Here is a 19,829-nt window from a genome sequence, read left to right as displayed (position 1 = left end):
GTGTCTATCAAAAATCACCTGATAATCAGGCACATGGCTAAGCACTTAACAAGAAGAACTGTAAAGTGGAATTCTTTTATTTATTTTTCTGCCTTTGTATTCTATGTTTTGATTTATTTTTCTGTGTTTTAAGATGACACCAGCGAGTAGCAACACTATACAACACTTCTCATATATTTTGTGACAAAATACACATGACAATAAATAAATCAAATCAAATCAAATCTTTTAACTAAGTTCCAGGTGCCAAGGAGAGATCCGCATTAGTCAGCAGTGAGTTGTCTCTTAAGTGGGATGATCCTTGTTAATGATGTTACTAACTGCACATTTCAGTTCAATAATATGCAACATCCAATCCTACCACCCATCGCAAGCAGAATGCATCCCGACAATGCTCTACATGGAAGTTACAGTACGTATTGACATCGCTGTACTGTCCAAAGAACCTCTATGTTGGATTGCAGGCATCAACTTTTCAGGATACACATAGCGGACATTGGCCTCATGAACATCACGTTCGTAGATGTTGGCATCCAACATGTATCAGCCTCATTGCACATCTCCAAACCACTTACAGTAGCTCCTCCACTGCAATGCTACAGCTCAGGAGGCAACAGCAAGTATATTGTAAAGCTGCAACAAAGACACTTTGTGTTTTGCAACATGCACTCAGCTCATAGACCAGGCTACATCTCCAGCCCATTCATTTATTCTCTTGGAACCTGCCCACTCTAAGCATACCTGAATACTCTCTGGTTCCCTGCCTTGCCCTGCATTACCTTGTATCTTTACTAGGTACACAGCCTTCTCATAGGTTTTATAGGTAACAAACAGCCGCATTTTCAAGCCACTGAGTGTTGCAAGCTTACATATGTGTAATTATTTTTAGCAAGAAACATTCTGTGGCCTAGAACATTAGGTGGCCTAAACAAGTCTACAATTTTACACCTTCACTTGCTTCTGAATCTTTGGTTTTGAAATGAGAATCAATTGTCCAGAAATTACACCATTTTCTCAAAGAGCACTGTTCCTCCATTGTGAATAAAAGTATGAAGAAGTCCATTTTTAGGAGAGATAATGGCTGAGTGATCTTATTGCTAGACTATTAATCCAGAAACACAGATAATGCTCTGGGGACCCAGATTCAAATCCCGCCATGGCAGATGATAGAATTTGAATTTAACAATGAATCTAGAATTAAGGGTCTAATGATGACCATGAAACCACTTTTGGTTGTCATAAAAATCCATCTGGTTCACTAATGTCCTTTAGGGAAGGAAATTTGTCATTGGGCCAACATATGACATCAGACTTACAGCAATGTGGTTGACTCTGAACTCCCCTCTGGACAATTAGGTATTGGGTAATAAATGCCAGAGATGCCTACATCCTGTACGTGGATAAAAAAAATATATTTTTCCCAAGATCTCACTGATTCACCTATCCTGTTTGTCCAATGTTTTCCAGCCCTAAAATTCAGTATAGGGTATTTGGCTTGGAACAGGGGCAGATGAAGGATTCAATCTCCTGGCCTTGCACTAATGAGAGATTTCAAGGCCATACATTTTATGACATAGTGTGTTGGAATTTTCTATCAGAACAGAATTAAATGTGGAAATGATCAGGAATGATCAATGCCCCATAAAATCTCACCCTATTGCAACTTTCCCTATAGGATTTTTTCTAAGCAAGTCAAATAGATTTATGAATAAGAAATTGCAATGTTAGATCAATAACTTGTTATTTTCACTCAATTTATTTTATGAACAGAAATTCAACTTTCTTTTGTAGCTTCTACCTGCAGCTAACTTACATCAAAATGTCATATTAATTACTGATAATTCATAGCTCATTAGGAGAGGGTCTGATGAGCCAAAGAAACTTTATACCCTGAAATTTTAATACTTGACAGAAATCTGCAGATTATCATATTATTGTGTGTACTAATAAAAGGATAATAGTTTCACTGATGAACAACAAATGCTGGTACCCACATCCCATGAATGAAAAAAAAAAGAACTCTATAAATATGCTTGTCTAGAAATTCCACTGCACTCAATATTAGGTATGCAGGTGAATGCAAATGTCCATTCCTTTGCTCAGAGACAACATGTTAAAATTGTGCTGGTATCTCATTAAAATTACTTAGGTGCATGGCCGCTGCTGCTCACATTCCGCTTGAAATAAAGTACTTCAGTTACCTCTCTGATAAGACAGTGGATGGTAAACCAGGAATTATCATTGATGTGACATGCTTCAGGATGGAAGAAACTTGTGGCACAAGAATGGAAAGCAATTAAACTTTAACGGGCACAGGCAACCTGCTTTCTGAAACAGTGAATCCCTGAGATGTTGCCCCTTGGAGACATTCACATAGGAGGAATGCTCTCTGAAGACCTGTGCTGTGAGCATGGTCAGGTCCTTCTATGAGCTGCAGCAGGTCTATTCAGTTTTCCTTTTCATTTTCCCTCTTCTTCTTAAGGCACAAGGAAACCCTACCAGCTCACCCACAGCTGCCATGATTACAATGGAAGACAGGCAGGAGGCTGGAAGAACACAGCAAGCCAGGCAGCATCAGGAGGTGGAGATGTCGATGTTTCAGGTGTAACTCTTCTTCAAGACCTTCTCCAACTCTTGATGCTGCCTGGCTTGCTGTGTTCTTCCAGCCTCCTGCCAATCTACTTTGGATTCTTGCGTCTGCAGTTTTTTAATGTAATTACTATGAAGACAGAGAAAACAATATTGTCCTCAGTCAGAAATCAACAATCTGATTCAGAACCAGAATTCAAAAGAATTCCTGATGTTGATCAATAGACTCAAAAGACAACCAGCAATGATTTGTAGGCAGTGGGCAGGGTGTCACAGTTAGGCCAGACTGGATAAAGAAGGCAGATTTTTTTTTCCTGAGGGATATTAATGAGCTGGATGTATTTTTAATAACAGTTGATGGTACTTGTCATGGTCAAAATTGCTAAGTCTAGCTTTTTATTCCAGATTATGAGCTAAATTTCAACTCAATGAGCAAACAAACCTCGGTACATGCTGTTTTCATGCATGGGATGGATGTCTGATGATCCTACATGCATTGGGGCTTGGCAGCAGCATGGAAATGAAAGATGTGGGTGAGTTCCAAAGAACGGTATTAAAATGCTGAACTGTGAAAAGCTAGTCCAAGGTGCACCGGAATGATATGTTGCGCTGGTGCTTTGCTGGTGCCAATGTCCATTGATGGTGGGTACAGGAGGTTACTGCCCATAGACCATGCCCAGAGGTGGTGCCAGTGAGCTACAGCCACCATGTAATTTTTCTGAGTTTCAAGTCAGGAATTGGCACCATTTAGTTTCTTACTGGTATTTGGGAGAGTAACAATGTGCATACAAATAAAGCAAGATTAGGGAATAATGAGGTATTAATCCAACCAAACGTGGCCCTTGACACCAACTAGCAACATTCACAACTTGGCACTAAGCCCTTAAGGGTTAAATGTGACTTATTTGTCTTGATGTCAAGAATCTCAATTTTTCAATTTCACTTTATTATCACAACTACCTTGTCATTTTCCATGTCATTTAGACACTGGGAGAATTCCCATCATTTTACAGAATCTTCCCAGCCCCTGAATGACCTGGACATTCGCAAGTCAGTTGGCAAATTGGGGCATGATTGGCAGAAATACGGCTCTTGACTTTGAGAGATAAAGGTCTGATTTGCGAAACAAGTTTCAAACAGTGAGACAAAAGTATTGCTAGTGAGTGATGAGGCCTATTTGCATCTTTTTCTGGCTTTAACATGACATTATTACCAAATCTTATCTCATTGATCCCATTGATCCACCTGCAGGATAGAAACTAGATGGTGACAATTGTTGCCAGTAAGTCAGAGGGGTTAGCTGGCAACTCCAGCTTGCAGCTTGTTCCTCCAGGGCTCTATCTCAAACAGCATTTACCAATGTCTCAGGTCACACTTCATGCACAGTGACCAGCAGCAACCCCATGTCTCGAGATCTGTTTTGCAGGAGGATAGTCACAGGGGTTACTTGCACTGCCTGCCTAGTCTTCTTCCACTGCCTGATGATCAACCACTTTGTCCGTCCCTTTGGAGTCTTAGCCTGACCACCTCTCTATTTGCGCTTGCTATGTCTTATGAGAAGAGTTTGAGTAACTTGGCCCTGTCCTCAGCAGAAGTTAGAAGAATAAGAGGCATATTATGATGACAGATTCTTAGGGAAAATAAAAACTGAAAGAACTGCAGATGCTGTAAATCAGAAACAAAAACAGAAGTTGCTGGAAAAGCTCAGCAAGTCTGGCAGCATCTATGAAGAGAAATCAATGTTAACGTTTCAGGTCCAGCGACCTTGCTTCAGAGCCAGAAGAGTTCTGAGGAAGGGTCACCAGACCCGAAACATTAGGATTCTTAGCGAATTTGGCAGGGTGGATGTGGAAATGTTGTTTCCTCTTCTGGGAGAGTCTAGGATCAGAGGGCATAATCTCAGAATAAGGAGTTGTCCATTTAAAACAGGAATGAAGAAGAGTTTTTCTTTCTCATAGTAGAGAGATTCTGTGGAATTCTTTATCAAAGGGCTGTAGAGACTGGATCATAAAGTATATTCAAGGCTGAAATGGAAAGACTTTTAGTTATGAATCAAGGGTTATGGGTAAAAGGTAGGAAAGAGGAGTTGATGATTAACTCAATGGGAAGAATGCTTATCTCTACTCCTAAATCTTATAGCCTTATCCCAGATGTAATGTAAATAAGTGTTGTAATACGTTTTTTAAAAATACTGTTTATCAAGACTGAGCACATATTTGTTAAAGATTTCACATGGATGTCCTTCCACATTTAGTATCAGTAACCTACAGGAGGATTGGTGGTAGTGAATGCCAACGCATCCCAAATGTTTCTGGTGAACACAACCACAACATATAGCATCAGCCTGCCACAGTATTCCAACGAAGCCCAATACAGACTAAAGGAACAGTACCAAAGCTTTCAATTAAGCACTTTTCTGCTTCTGGGTTCAATTTAAAGTCCAATAACTTCAGATCATTAACTGTCATCCAATTCAATTCCAAGCCTTCCTCTTCACCAATCCTACTACAACATAGCAGTCAGTATCTTGTTCTCATGTTTTCACTTTAAGAGCTGACCTTTGTCCAGCTTTAAACAGATTTTTCTGAACAATGTTGTTTCTTTACAACCATCATCACTGCTTTTACTTTTTATTGCATGACATCATTTTGTTATTTAAGTCTCGCCTGCCTTCTAATCTATCCCTGATCTTTGCGCTTTTTCCACCCGATCCTCCCCCCAATCCTATTTTCACAAAAGCATAGGCGCAAAAAAAAAAAGGTATTTTATCAAAACTTTCACTCATTGGGACAATTCACAGGGGAAAACCAACATTTTATACAGCATGAGAGAAGAGTACTGATTGGTTGGATAAGTGAACTCTGATTAAGATAGGCAGTACCATGGAAAATGCATCTGTCAATGTTGATTGATAGTTAACTGCCAGACTCTACAATTTGAACCAGACAGATTGACCGATTCTCTCAAGGTAATTCCCTGACCACCCAACCAGCAAATGACTGTCACTTATTTTGTTGAATTGAAACAGGTACTGTGCATGATTGACCACTGAATTATAAAAGATTTAGATTCATAATGGAGATGAGCAAGAAGCAACCTAAAATTAGAACTTCTAAAATTAGATGGATTTTAAGCTCAATGGGATGACTGGGATTTGACTATAATAAAATGGAACCAAAGATTAACAAGAAAAACTGCAAGAGAACAAAGAGTGCTCTGCAGGAAGGAGATGCATCAGGTTAAATATACTTCAACAAGGGTGAAATGTTGGGAAAGAAAGCCAGATAAAAAGCAAATTGGGGAATCTGAATGGATATATGAATAGAAAGGGTTTAGACAATAGATAATAGATGCAGGAGTACGCTATTTGGCCCTTTGAGCCTGCACCACCATTCATTATGATCATGGCTGATCATCCACAATCAGTATCGTGTTCCTGCCTTATCCCCATAACCCTTGATTCCGTTATCTTTAAGGACTTTATCCATCTCTTTCTTGAAAGTATCCAGAGACTTGACCTTCACTGACTTCTGGGGCAAAGCATTCCATATATCCACCACTCTCTGGGTAAGAGGTTTCTCCTCAACTCTGTTCGAAATGGCCCTAGCCCTTATTTTTAAACTATGTCCACTGGTTCTGGACTCACCCATCTGCAGAAGCATGTTTCCGGCCTCCAGTGTCCAATCCTTTAATAATATTACATGTCTCAATCAGATCCCCTCTCATCCTTCTGAACTCAAGTGTATACAAGCCCAGTCGCTCCAATCTTTCAACATATGAAAGTCCTACCATTCCGGAAATTGACCTCATGAACCTATGCTGCACACCCTCAATAGCAAGAATGTTCTTCCTCAAGTTTGGAAACCAAATCTGTGCACAATAATCCAGGTGCGGTCTCACGAGGGTCCTGTACAGCTGCAGAAGGACCGCTTTGCTCCTATAAGAGGGATTGAAGCAATATGGGGCAAATGTTGGCAAATAAGACTAATTTTATTTGGGATATCTGGTGAGCATGGACAAGTTGGACCGAAGGATCTGTTTGTGTGCTGTACATCTCTATGACTCTATGTGAGATGTGATCAATCATTGACTGTAAAATTGTTACAATCTGAAAGCAAGCGAGTAATTTTTGCATTTGTTTTTTTCTCTATTTTTGCTGTTGATGAGTAAAAGTAAACACTTTCTACTGCTTGAAAGCTTTCTAATACATGATGGTCCTGCAATGAATAAGATGTTAGACTGGACTGGGCATTGGGAAAGAGTAGCATTCCCTTAGATAGGTCTCTAAGATGGGTTTACAACAAGGATGGGTAGCCTGTGTTGTTCGGTTCCTAATTAGACCAATATGGACCAATGTGCAGTTGCAGTTGCAATGAAGTGTCAGATGTGCCACCTGTTCGCCTTGAGAAATATTTCCTTTTGGTTGCCTTCGCATTGTGAAGGGCAGCTCATGGTTGGCAGCCCTTGACCTGGTACACAGCTGGACTTTCAAACTGGTGTTGGTGCTGGATTTCTGGGAGGTTCCAGCAGTGGTAAGTGCTTCTGCTTCTGGTGAGAGGGAAGATGCAATGAGGACATTGTGGAGATTTAGTGCATGGCTAATAAGGTGGGTTTCTGAGAAGAGCATGAAAAAACTGTTATGTGCTCACAAAGAGAAATCCTCCGTGAAACCCTCCAAAATTGATACTTGGCCAATTTCTGGTAAATTCCAGCCTGTAGTTTCATAATGCTTCATAGAACATAGAACATAGAACATTACAGCACAATACAGGCCCTTCGGCCCTCGATGTTGCACCGCCCTGTCATACCAATCTGAAGCCCATGCCGCCTTCACTATTCCATGTACATTCATATGCCTGTCCAATGACGACTTAAATGCACTTAAACTTGGTGAATCTACTACTGTTGCAGGCAAAGCATTCCATACCCTTGCTACTCTCTGAGTAAAGAAACTACCTCTGACATCTGTCTTATACCTATCTCCCCTCACTTTAAAGTTGTGTCCCCTCGTGTTTGCCGTTCCCATACTTGGAAAAAGGCTCTCTCTGTCCACCCTATCTAACCCTCTGATTATCTTGTATGTCTCTATTAAGTCACCCCTCAACCTTCTTCTCTCTAACGAGAACAGCCTCAAGGCCCTCAGCCTTTCCTCATAAGACATTCATTCCATACCAGGCAACATCCTAGTAAATCTGCTCTGCACCCTTTCCAAAGCTTCCACATCCTTCTTATAATGCAGTGACCAGAACTGTACACAATACTCCAAGTGTGACCGTACCAGAGCTGTAATGTTCATTCATCTATTTCCCATCAATTTTGAGGTTTGTGTGCTAAGAATACTGAGCTTCAGTGACCATTATATCCCTTCAGGCCCATCTCTTTATACATTAACAAATGGCAACAGTTTGGCGACATACCCATTGTAAGACCTTTTTTTGGGAAGCACTGGGCCTGAAAAATATCTCAGCTCTACAAAATCATTTATTTTTTTTTTAGTTGAATCCTCAGTGAGTAATATTTTGCTACTGACTCAAAATTTTTGAGCCCAGGCATTACGGTTGAGCTTAGCAAACCTTTGAATTAAATCTTAATAGAATACCATTAAACATGCTTTGGGGAAGCAATCTATTTTCTCAATGGTGCATACTGTCTCATAATGGCCACTGGTCCAGTAAAAGAATGACATTAATTCCATGTTGTGGTTAACTGGCTAACATAATTATCACCAATTTCTTGTCTAGGTTATTATGAGGTGCAGTAACGACATTTCAAGAAGAATACTAAAGATACCTGTGAGATCCTAACTCTACTTAGTAGACAAACTATTAAATGCAACAAAGATATTTTATTAAGGAACAATGGTATCCTACAAGCTGATTGAATGAGATTATAAGCCATGTGGGAAGAAAACAGAAATTGCCACAATAGCTGTTAGATCATTGGCTATAATGATCATAACTGAAAATGTGTTGCTGGAAAAGCGCAGCAGGTCAGGCAGCATCCAGGGAACAGGAGAATCGACGTTTCGGGCATAAGCCCTTCTTCAGGAAGGGCTTATGCCCGAAACGTTGATTCTCCTGTTCCCTGGATGCTGCCTGACCTGCTGCGCTTTTCCAGCAACACATTTTTAGCTCTGATCTCCAGCATCTGCAGACCTCACTTTCTCCTATAATGATCATATGTGAGGAAAGGAATTTCATATGTTGACATTGATGAGCAACATTTGTCTGTCAATTCATAAACAAGATTGTTATTCAGACCAATCTTATAGTACATTTGATTTGATTTGACTTGATTTATTGTCACGTGTACCTAAGTACAGTGAAAAGCTTTGTGCGCATTATGGGCAGATCATAGTAAGCAAGTACATACAGATCATAGTAGGCACAAATTACTACAAATGCTGGAATTTGTACTGAAAACAACAAATGCTGGATATCGCAACAGGTCAGACAGCATCCATGGAGAGACAGCAAGCTAACATTTGGAGTCTAGATGACTCTTCATCAACTTTAATGGATGGAAAGTTGGCTTCCATGATTGTCTGGGCTGTGGATATGCAAGTTTACTTACTGGTGAAGGTGCGTTTGTGGTAGACAGTCATGAAGAATCCATCAGTAGATTTCTCAAATTGCATATTGAGGAAGGGAAGCACATTAAATCTTGTAAATTGGACCACAGTCCACATTGGACCACAAGCTCATTTTTCAAGCTTGACAGAGACGTAGAGTACATCAAAGCAAATATGCGGGACAATACCTAGCCATATGAGATCATTGCTTATGTATCATAAAAGCTCATAAACAGTCCAACAGCTACTATCTTTTGGAGATGTAAAGTTCCTGATCCACCTCAAGTTATCGTGGAAAGACAAAGTATTGCAAAAATGTTAATATCAAGTGATACAAAAGGATTTACACTGCTACAATGCAATGGCTACTTGGATGGTAGTTTCCACTAACAGGATGCTGTTGTCAGTCCAGCAAGACAGCTTACCTTCCATGTAATTGAGCAAAGTTACGTATGGATTTCAGTGCTGGTAATGCCAAGTATATAGGCTGTATGTTCCAATAATTGGCAGATTGAATGGAATAGTATGTTACTTTGGTTGTTCATAATAGGCAGACTATAGATCATAATTAACTTGCCTGCTCTTCCAAAACCCCAAAACAAACATTTAATAGATGTGATTACTTAGTTAGGCAGCAATCGCTGAAAAATCGCATGTGTGCTCATTTCTGGATCAACAGCCAATTTAAAATCATTAGTTGAGGTTTTAAGGTAATTCTCTGAGACTTTGTTGAATTGGCATATTACCTTACAATCATAAAATTCCCTGTACTTTCTCTATGTCAATGCCTTGGCCAGTCACAGTTGATTTGCCAACCAATCAGCACTTTATTCTCCTGTAGTATAAGTTGCGATGCTTTAAAATTTGTTTGTCACATTATCACACCATTTGCCAATTTCCTGGCCAACAACGTTATCAGGCTGCCCAACTGATAAAATCAGGCGACAGAGCCTTTTGCTGAGAACCCTTGGCAACAATGGCCAGCACAAGATACATTTTATTGTGATGTTCCTACTGATCCACCTGGAAGACTTAAAAACACACAAACCTGGGCTTCTGGGCCTCTTTCAGCTCTTGATCCAATTTGCCACTAGGTTTGTCCTGATGGTGATATTGTAAGATAAGACATTTTATTAATTTAAGTGCAATCATAGAATCATAGAATCCCTACAGTGTGGAGACAGGCCGTTTGGCCCAACAAGTCCACACCAATCCTTCCAAGAATATCCCACCCAGACCCATCCCCCTACGCTATTACTCTACATTTCCCCTGACTAACACATCTAGCCTACACATCCCTGAACACATTATGGGCAATTTAGCATGGTCAGTTCACCTAATCTGCACCTCTTTGGACTGTGGGAGGAAATTGGAGCACCCGAAGGAAATCCATACAGGCACAGGGAGGGTGTTTTCAAAATCTTCACAGATTTTGTTCCATTTTCCTCACTAAGTACAAAATTGTGATATTTGGCAAGGGGCAGGGTTAGCATCTGCATTCACTATGAACCACCAATCCTCAGTCTCCAGTTAACAAGGCACTTGTCTCTCAATGAAAGCCCATTTTCAGTTTTCTCCTTGTTGATGACACCTGCATAATATCTTACAAATTGTTATTTTACACACTATTCCCAGCGTGGCTTTGAACCATATCAAATAAAACCTTGCTTCTGACCATTGAGTTGGTCTCCTGCAAACAGATGAAAATATCTGGAGAAGGAAGATGAAGAAGTAGTGTTCTGATCAGCACAAGTATCATTTCAGCAAACTCTGTGGTCAAGACCAGAGAACTGTCTTTCCAGTACTCCCTCCATTCATAATACGCGTGTTTCTTTTTCCTATCTGTCTGCCTAAATGTGTGTGTTGAAGGGGAGTTTATAAGGGGGTTAGAGCTTTAACCAGAAGAGTTATTGACCGTCAACATATACTTGTTATCAGTAACTAGAAGCTATTTGTTTATAAGACATAGTCATTCATGACAACTACAGAAATCTAGTATGTGCTTTCTGTTAAACTGAGTCTGAAAGACAGGTCAGTTGGGGAATTTTGCATACTTCTATAAAATCTTTAACTTTTGTGATGACTCCGGGAAAAGCAGGGCTTGATTTTTAGCACATTACCACAGTGAGTCGGAATACTTGAACTAAGGATATGTCCAATATCTACTAATAAATGCATGGGAACAACCTAGTGATTTATCAATTGAAAGAAAATATTATTTTTTTAATTGCCATAATGATATTTTTAAGAGAACTAGCATTAACTTAAGCCCACATTCTTTGTTTTACCCAGACTATTTATCTTATTTTCAGATGCTATTCAAATCATAGAGCAAAGAGGCCATATGCTCAGAATTTCCATGACTGAAAGAGACAGCAACTACTTCCACGCCTTTAATTGAACATTGAGTTCCGATAGAAGCTCACTCAAATGTGTATCTCCAATGATATTGTTAGATTCTTGTTATTCTTGATCTTGTTAGATTATTTTTAGATCTTCTGAATTAGAAGTGTATCATTAAAGATGTTGAGTACATTGATAGCACTCCTTCATTTATCCTCTTTCATTGTGGGAATGCATTTATTATGGTCTTCACTAGGTGCCAAATTCCAGGACAAAGCTACAGTCCAAAACTCATTATGCAGTAGAATAATACTAATTTTCACCATTCTTCGTTAGTCCGCTGCTGCTGTTTCACTTTGAATTGCTGGAAAATGGATATTTTTTGAAAATCAACCAGAGCTTGTTGGTCTGATTAAGGAAGCCATAATCCAAATAACCCAAATAAATGGTGTGCGTAGAATACCAATACATAAAGGCAGAAAACTGAACTTTTTACACAATCACAATTATAAGAATATTGTTGAAACCACTATATATTGTACTGATAATTAATGTATTAATGGATTACACACAATTCTTTTATCACTCTAAGGCCTTAATTCTTTAATTTTACTATCAGACACAAAACCTTTGACCTAATAACAGGATCACTGTGATCTTTGGATACAACTGTTTACTTACTTGAAAAATTTTGGGATAATTGGACAAGTTAAAAATAAATGATAGGGGATTGAGCCATGTCAGTGAAGGTATTAACAAATCGATAACTTAGTAACAATAAATAAGTTCAGAAGTTATTGAGGTCCAGGTGGAAGATCTAAACAAAGAGAAGGAGGAGCAATAGGAGGAAGCAGCAAATGGGACTGCACCTAGATGGACAAGAAAGGGGAGTTCTCATTCCCTCCAGAAAGCATATACACCCAAGATGTTATTCCTGAAGATCAGCATAATCAGGTTGTTCTTTTCTTAGGCAGACAGTCACAAAATCGCATCACTTCCTGGAACAAGCCCTGTGAGCAACTGCCACCATGAACACAAGAGCTCATGTTCCTTCCAGGTCACCACAAGGGATATCCATATCAGTCAGCCCACAGTTTATGTTTGCATTGCTCAGGTGACTAGTACAATATTTTCTTTCATGTTTTATCCATGGACATTGGCAAAGAAAAGGATAGGGCTCTGAGGTTTTCCTAACCTACAGACTGAAAGACCCAGATAAAGGGAAGATCAAAACAGAGTTACAAATAATGACAAGAGTAAAGAGCAGATTGTTATGGATTGCATGCATCTGTGATGGAGATGGAGAAAAGATGGAGGCAGTTCACTGTGGGATTTCCTGTTATTCTACTGCCATTATCCTTGAATTTTGAGAAAGTTTCTGCTACAAGAAAACCAAGAAGAGGTTAGTGTGAGTCTCCTGAAGGATTTTGAACATGTGTATAATGTACAAGTTGAGAATAAATGTGTATAGCTGTGATGGCTGAGTACATGACTCCAAATAGAAGGAGTAGTAAAGTACTTGCAGCTGTGAAAAAATTGGGAAGGATTGTATTTGCTGGACAAAGGTAAAATATATCAGGACAGTGAAGAAAAAAAATTTACCTTGGCAATCTTTGTGAGGTAATTAATTTTCTTCATGCATTGCAACCAGATTCTTGGAACTATGATCATCACATTGAACTTTCCAGCAATCTCTCTCTATTTCTGCTGACTGATTTTTCAGAGAATCTGTCAGCGTTGCAGAGAATTGGATCTCCTACCTGTTCTTCATTTACTCCACAAGCACCTCTTTGAACCAGAGGACAAGGCCTGTGGGGGGATGTGGGGGGATGTGTGGAATAGTGCCAACATGATAAATGTTGCCTGCTGAATACATTGGTATATTGGGCATGTGGAATCAATGCCCCATCCATCCATCCCATGATCAAAAATTAACTAGTAATCTTAAAATCAAACATCTGTATGCCACAGAATTGAATTTTGGGAGCATTCTCAGTAGAACATTTGTTTATATAAGTAAAAGTCAGAGTTTACAAATAAAGCAGGAATATAGCATTTAGCTCTTGGGATAATGACACCTAACACTTCAAAAGATTTCTGCACCTAATCATCAAACACTAAACTTCTTGATAGATAATGGCAAGAAAAGCCTAAATTTCTTCTTGCAATATACTCTTGAGGATTACAGACTTTCAGATGAACAGAAAGTAAAAAGACCTCATAGCTTAAGAGCTGCATTAGTAATACAGAATGACAACTTAGTAATCCTTGCTAAAGTGAATGATTCTCTTTAAATGGGCTCTTGTAAAGGATGTATTGAACCGTCTAATAGTTGATACATTGGCAACCTCTTGTGGGAAATATCATAATTACAGCTCCCTGGCAGTAACTGCATAATACAACGTTACAGGGGCTGGATAACATCAAACAAACGTGTGCTATAACTAAAATGGTTTGGGCTTCAGAAGACAAGGATAAGACAGTAATATATTAATCGGAAAGAAACACAAATAGAACATTTTCTTGTTCTTTGAATTGATTTTTATTGCATAAATGTAAGAAGTATTAAAAATTAAAAATTTCCCAATCATTGGGCCCTTAAACCTGCTATGTCTGAGGTACATGGATGATGGTTAAATTAATAGAATCTTATTTTTAATAATTAAAGAAGATATATGCAGAATGTGTTCCACACTCTCCTTGAACTCTATTGTTTATGCTGGTCTTATCTACCAACATTCAGGTATATTCTAATAAGATACAAGGGGAACATGTATTTAACTTGGTGTCAGCGGAATAAGCATAATAGAAGGTGCATTTCTGGTTCTAATTTCCAGGTTTGTATATGGAGGAAATTTCAGGTCAATACTCTTGTCTGTCATTCACTTTTATATCCAGTGTTAAGTTTACAAATGCCAGGTCTGACCTGGATTCCAACATATATTCTAGAATTTGACAAGTTCATTACTGATTACCAGTTTTCACTCTGTTGTTAAAACCATTTTGGAGGGAAAAGAATGCAGAGCAACAATAAACATGTGAGACTGCTTCAGTTCGGTTTTTCCACAAAATTAAAAAAAGGAAACAAAGCAAAAATATAAAATGGAAGAGTTTTCAATGATGAAAAAGAATATATCCTTTTGTAGATAAGATTGTAAATAGTTCTGCCTTTTTGTGACATGATTATCTGGCTCAATCGATATACAAATTTTTCAAAAAGAAAATAATCTTTTTTATTCAAATTTTCAAAAGTATGAGCAGGCTATCTTTAACAATACAAAGAAGTCATGGAAATTATACATGTCCTGAATATAATCCAAGTACATTCTGCTACTTGCAGCTGGTGTACAATATGTCTTTATATGATCTTGCTGCCTGAATATTGTTGCTGAATTCAGCAAATTAATATGATATGCAAAATATGCACATATTGGGACCACTGCAGAAGTAGTTTTACTCATTTATTGCAGACAGGATAATCAGAATTTGTGATCATGCAAGATAATTGGATTGCATATTGAAGAATTAAACCTAATAGAACTCCACACAGATTTGATGGTTTTATTGCATTTGCATACTTCAATCTGTATCCTTCTCCAAGGGTTATCACCCATCCCTGCAGCTCAGAAAGATTATAAAAGATTCAATCTACTCCATTCACAAGGGTAGGAAGAACTCATAAATAATAGAACATCAGACTAAATCTCATAAGACCAGAAAGGTATTAATCTTTCAAAATGTAGAATGTGGAATAACAAAACACCATTGGATAGAAAAATGTCAAATTTTAAGGTGAACAATTTGTTAAATTTCTAAATGGCTGATAACAAAATTGGGCAAAATATTTTTCATTTATATACTTATGTACTAATTTTATGGAATTTATTTCTGTTTCCCTGCAGAGGCAAACATTTTATTGTTAGTATTAATTAACAGTCAGCTAACAGTTTCAGAATAAAGCTCACTCAATCTTCAAAAGCCACACTGGCTCACAAGAACCTCCACGGCACATATGAAACTTTAACTTAACTTGTTCTTAAGCTTGAAGATTGTGTTGGCAAGAAATTACATTATCACAGGCTACATCTGGCTTGATGGGTTTTAAAGATACTTGACGAAAGGATTGGAATAATTTAGCATATTTTTAAAATCTTTGCATGTAGTTTTGAGAAACTTTAAAAGTTATAAATCCCCTGGAAAAGGTTACAATGTCAGGTCATGATCTAAAATATTATTCATTTATTGAGTTTAAGGTATTCCACCAATTCTACCAGAGGTCATGAACCTGATATCAGTTATCCCAAAAACCATAGGAATTTCTTAGTTTATGTTGTTTGGAAAGTAAGTATGATGAAATGTCACCACTAAATTTGACTGAGTTTTGAAATATAATGCCATATGATATGAGAATTTTCCATTGTGACTGAAACCAAATTAAATGTAAAAAACTTGGTGTGAAACAAATCCTGCCCAAAAGGTAAACAGGGCACAATGTCTATATTTATATGAAACTTGCATCTGGGAGCACTTAGTGCAAAGGTGATTACCTTACTTCTAGACTATTGCTGAGTTTGAACTGAATGGGTCATTCAGCTGATGATAAAAGTAGAAACCAACTGCTTTTAGATTAGATTCCCTACAGTGTGGAAACAGGCCCTTTGGCCTAGCAAGTCCACACCAACCCTCCAAAGAGAAACCCACCTAGACCCATTTCCCTCTGACTAAAGCACCCAACACTATGGGCAATTTAGCATGACCAATCCACCTGACCTGCACATCTTTGGACTGTGGGAGGAAACCAGAGCACCCGGAGGAAACCCACGCAGACACGGGGAGAATGCGTACACTCCACACAGCCAGTCACCCAAGGCTGGAATCAAACCTGGGACCCTGGTACTGTGAGGCAACAGTGTTAATCACTGAGCCACCGTGCCGCCCTTTTAGACAGAAAGTTACAAACTTTTAAATGATTTTGAAGTGCTTGTATTGATATGAAACCGCAGACATCTAACTCAAGTGATTTATAACATTAGGAACTATGGCCACATTTGCTGCTCCTTATATAATGCAGCAAACAGTTTTTTTTAAACCAGAAAATTGCTTAAGTAGATACGACTTATTCATGTTTTTTATTGTTCAAGAGTGAACAAATATCATTTTTTGCATATTTCAACACTAGTAAAAGACTAGCTTTCTCTCAGCGGTTCTAGATGGAGATTTTATTAGATGTTAGGAATACAAATGGACTCTGGAATCATAACTACTGGATATTTTAAATAAAGGCAATTTAAGTATCAGCCTCATCTCTCCATCACTATTTTGTCTTTACCAGTGCTTGTCATTCAGATGGTATCCCTGTCCATTCAACGGAATACTACTCTGATTGAGTGCTGTATTTCACATGAGATATTAAGCCAAAATCTCATTCGCAGGGTGTTATCTCTGGCCAATAATTATCCCTCAATCAATACCACTAAAACATTATCTGGCTATTATAGTTATTTATAATACTGTATAATCTGATCATTAACATTTTTGCATCTTTTCTAAAGAGGTCAGAAATACGGCAATATGCGATATAGTTTATAAAACGGTAATCAGGTTTATGATGCTGATGAGTTTAGAAGTTGATGAGCCTTACTTTTTTTTAAAAGCTGAATTATATAACATCTTTTCCTCACATCACACTAAGAGGCCAAGAACAAAAAAAATCTTTGATTGTGTGCGTCAACAGATTTTTAAATGGGGTTGAGCTTTCTTTTTGGAGTGTGGGAAATTACAGTGTTTGCTGCTTCTAATGATGCACTGCCATGTATTTGCTGACAACCCGCCGTTTTATCTCACTACCATTTCAATCGACCCCTCTACTTTCTCTGATCTGTTACTGCATATCTAATATCCTGCACTAGATGAGCAGAAATTTCCCCTAGCTAACCATTGCAAAGACCAAAACCCTTCATTTTCAATCTCTGCCACAAACTCCAATCCCTATCTATCAACTCCATTTCTCTTCCTGTCTGAGACTGAACCAGACGATTCGCAAAATTGCTGTTATATTTGACGCTGGGATGGTTTCCAACCACACTCTTGCTCCATCACATAGAAGGTCTTTATGATTCCTTAACCTTTCTCTGCCCTGCTTAAGTTCTGCTGCTGAAACCCTTTATCCATACTTTTGCTATCACTAGACATAACTGGACCAAAATGTTTCAATGTCTATTTCAACAGTTAGAAAATGGCACATCTTTGTGAATTATTCTTCTCAAATGCTTATATAATGTGTACAATTGCATAGATATATATGGTAATTTAAATAGTTCTTAATACATGTGATTGCCATGTCATTTTTGCGCATATAAATAGTGTAACACAAAGCCACTTGAACCTATTTTCCCAATTCATGATATAAGCTTGATGACTTCATGTATCTAACACCCTTTTAGACACCACCACATAATTGACTATAATATTCCAATTCATACATGATAATTAATTTAACATTGAAAATAATATAAGAACAAGTCTTAGATGTTAAAACAGCAAGGAGGACAATCCATAAAATTGCCTTTAACATTCACACAGATAACTTCCCTGATAGTCCTTACTCTGTAGCATTCTTAGTATTCACTCATTTTAAATACACAGATGAGATTACAGTACAAAAACTTGGATATTAATCATACACTGAAGTGTGCGCTGTATTTAAAAGAATAGCCTATTTATTGGAAAATAATGGTCCCTTGACTAGAATTTTTTACAAGAGTTACTTACATGTCTACATTTCTATCAACTATTATGACATATCCATAGTATATTTGCTTTCCAACCATGTTGTTGACAGGTAATCTACAGATACTAATGTTATTTTGGCTTACCAATTACAATGTGTTCAGCACAGGCAAAGATTTCTAGAACATTAGGGAGAACATAACAACTCCCTGCTGCTATTTAGGAAATTTTTGGAAGATGTTGACAAGGTAGAAATTGGTTCAGTCACAAAATTTCGGAGTATGAAGCAGCCACTGAGACATCTGAGAAATTTGCATATTTCTACAAAATGTAATGTATAACTGCAGAGGCGTACTGTTATCAGCATTTGTAGAACAGACACTCCTAACAGTAAACAAAGTAAGATCTGAGGTGGTAATGGAATGTGGGGTCTGCCATTATCTTTTCAATAGTATTGCATTGACAGAGTTTAATTAGAGTAATCTTCATTTCATATAAAATAACAGTTAGTTCTATGAGAAAGCAGAATTTAAGTCACTAAACTTTTCTCTTATACAGAAACACAATGCACCTGCAAAGACTACAATTCAAAAACATTACAATAGATGTATTTATATTTTAAAAATCAGTCTTTTTTAAGTCCTGCCATCTGTTTGTGGAACTAAACTGATGCAATAAAGGCAATTTCAATCCACTGAAAGCAATTTCAATCCACTACCAAAGTATATTTTCACTTATTGAGTTAATCAAATTAACACTTATAACTGATTTTTCACAAAGCCTAAACCTGACATTACCTTCCACACCTAAGATAACATCATGCCAGCTATAAAAAACAGCAAATGGGACACAAAACATCATCTCATGGCAATATTTCTAGCAACGAATTCTGCTAAACTCCTGATGCCAATAGAATCCACTGTCCTTAAGGACAATAGTTCCCAGAACAAGTAAGGGGACCACCAAAACCATCACAGAGAAGATGAAAGTTCCCTTGATTTTTACTATGATTTCAATGACATATGACATTGTTCACTAAAAAGAATATGAAGTATAGCTGCAGCAATTTACTGACAATTCATGTCGGACAATCGTGCTAAAAAGGTAGTGAAAGAAAAAAGTGAACATTGAGTAGAACAGAAAAGGAGATAAAGATGAAGCTGAAACCACAATTGAAGGGTTTTCGGGAGACAGAGAAGTGATAAAACTAAAAGACTGGTGGAAAGATTTCCAGTAAGGTGTAATATCTGTGAATGCTATCACCTGGTGTGAAGATAATAGGGTTGCTGGAAGTAGACTGATGTTACTAAAGGAGAAAGTGAGGACTGCAGATGCTGGAGATCAGAGCTGAAAATGTGTTGCCGGAAAAGCGCAGCAGGTCAGGCAGCATCCAGGGAACAGGAGAATCGACGTTTCGGGCATAAGCCCTTCTTCAGGAATGAGGAAAGTGTGTCCAGCAGGCTAAGATAAAAGGTAGGGAGGAGGGACTTGGGGGAGGGGCGGTGGAATTGCAATAGGTGGAGGGAGGTCAAGGTTAGGATGATAGGCCGGAGTGGGGTGGGGGCAGAGAGGTGAGGAAGTAGATTGCAGGTTAGGA

The sequence above is a fragment of the Chiloscyllium plagiosum genome, chromosome 23 (assembly GCF_004010195.1).
Source record: "Chiloscyllium plagiosum isolate BGI_BamShark_2017 chromosome 23, ASM401019v2, whole genome shotgun sequence".
Lineage (NCBI taxonomy): Eukaryota > Metazoa > Chordata > Chondrichthyes > Orectolobiformes > Hemiscylliidae > Chiloscyllium > Chiloscyllium plagiosum.
This window is presented reverse-complemented; position numbering follows the sequence as displayed.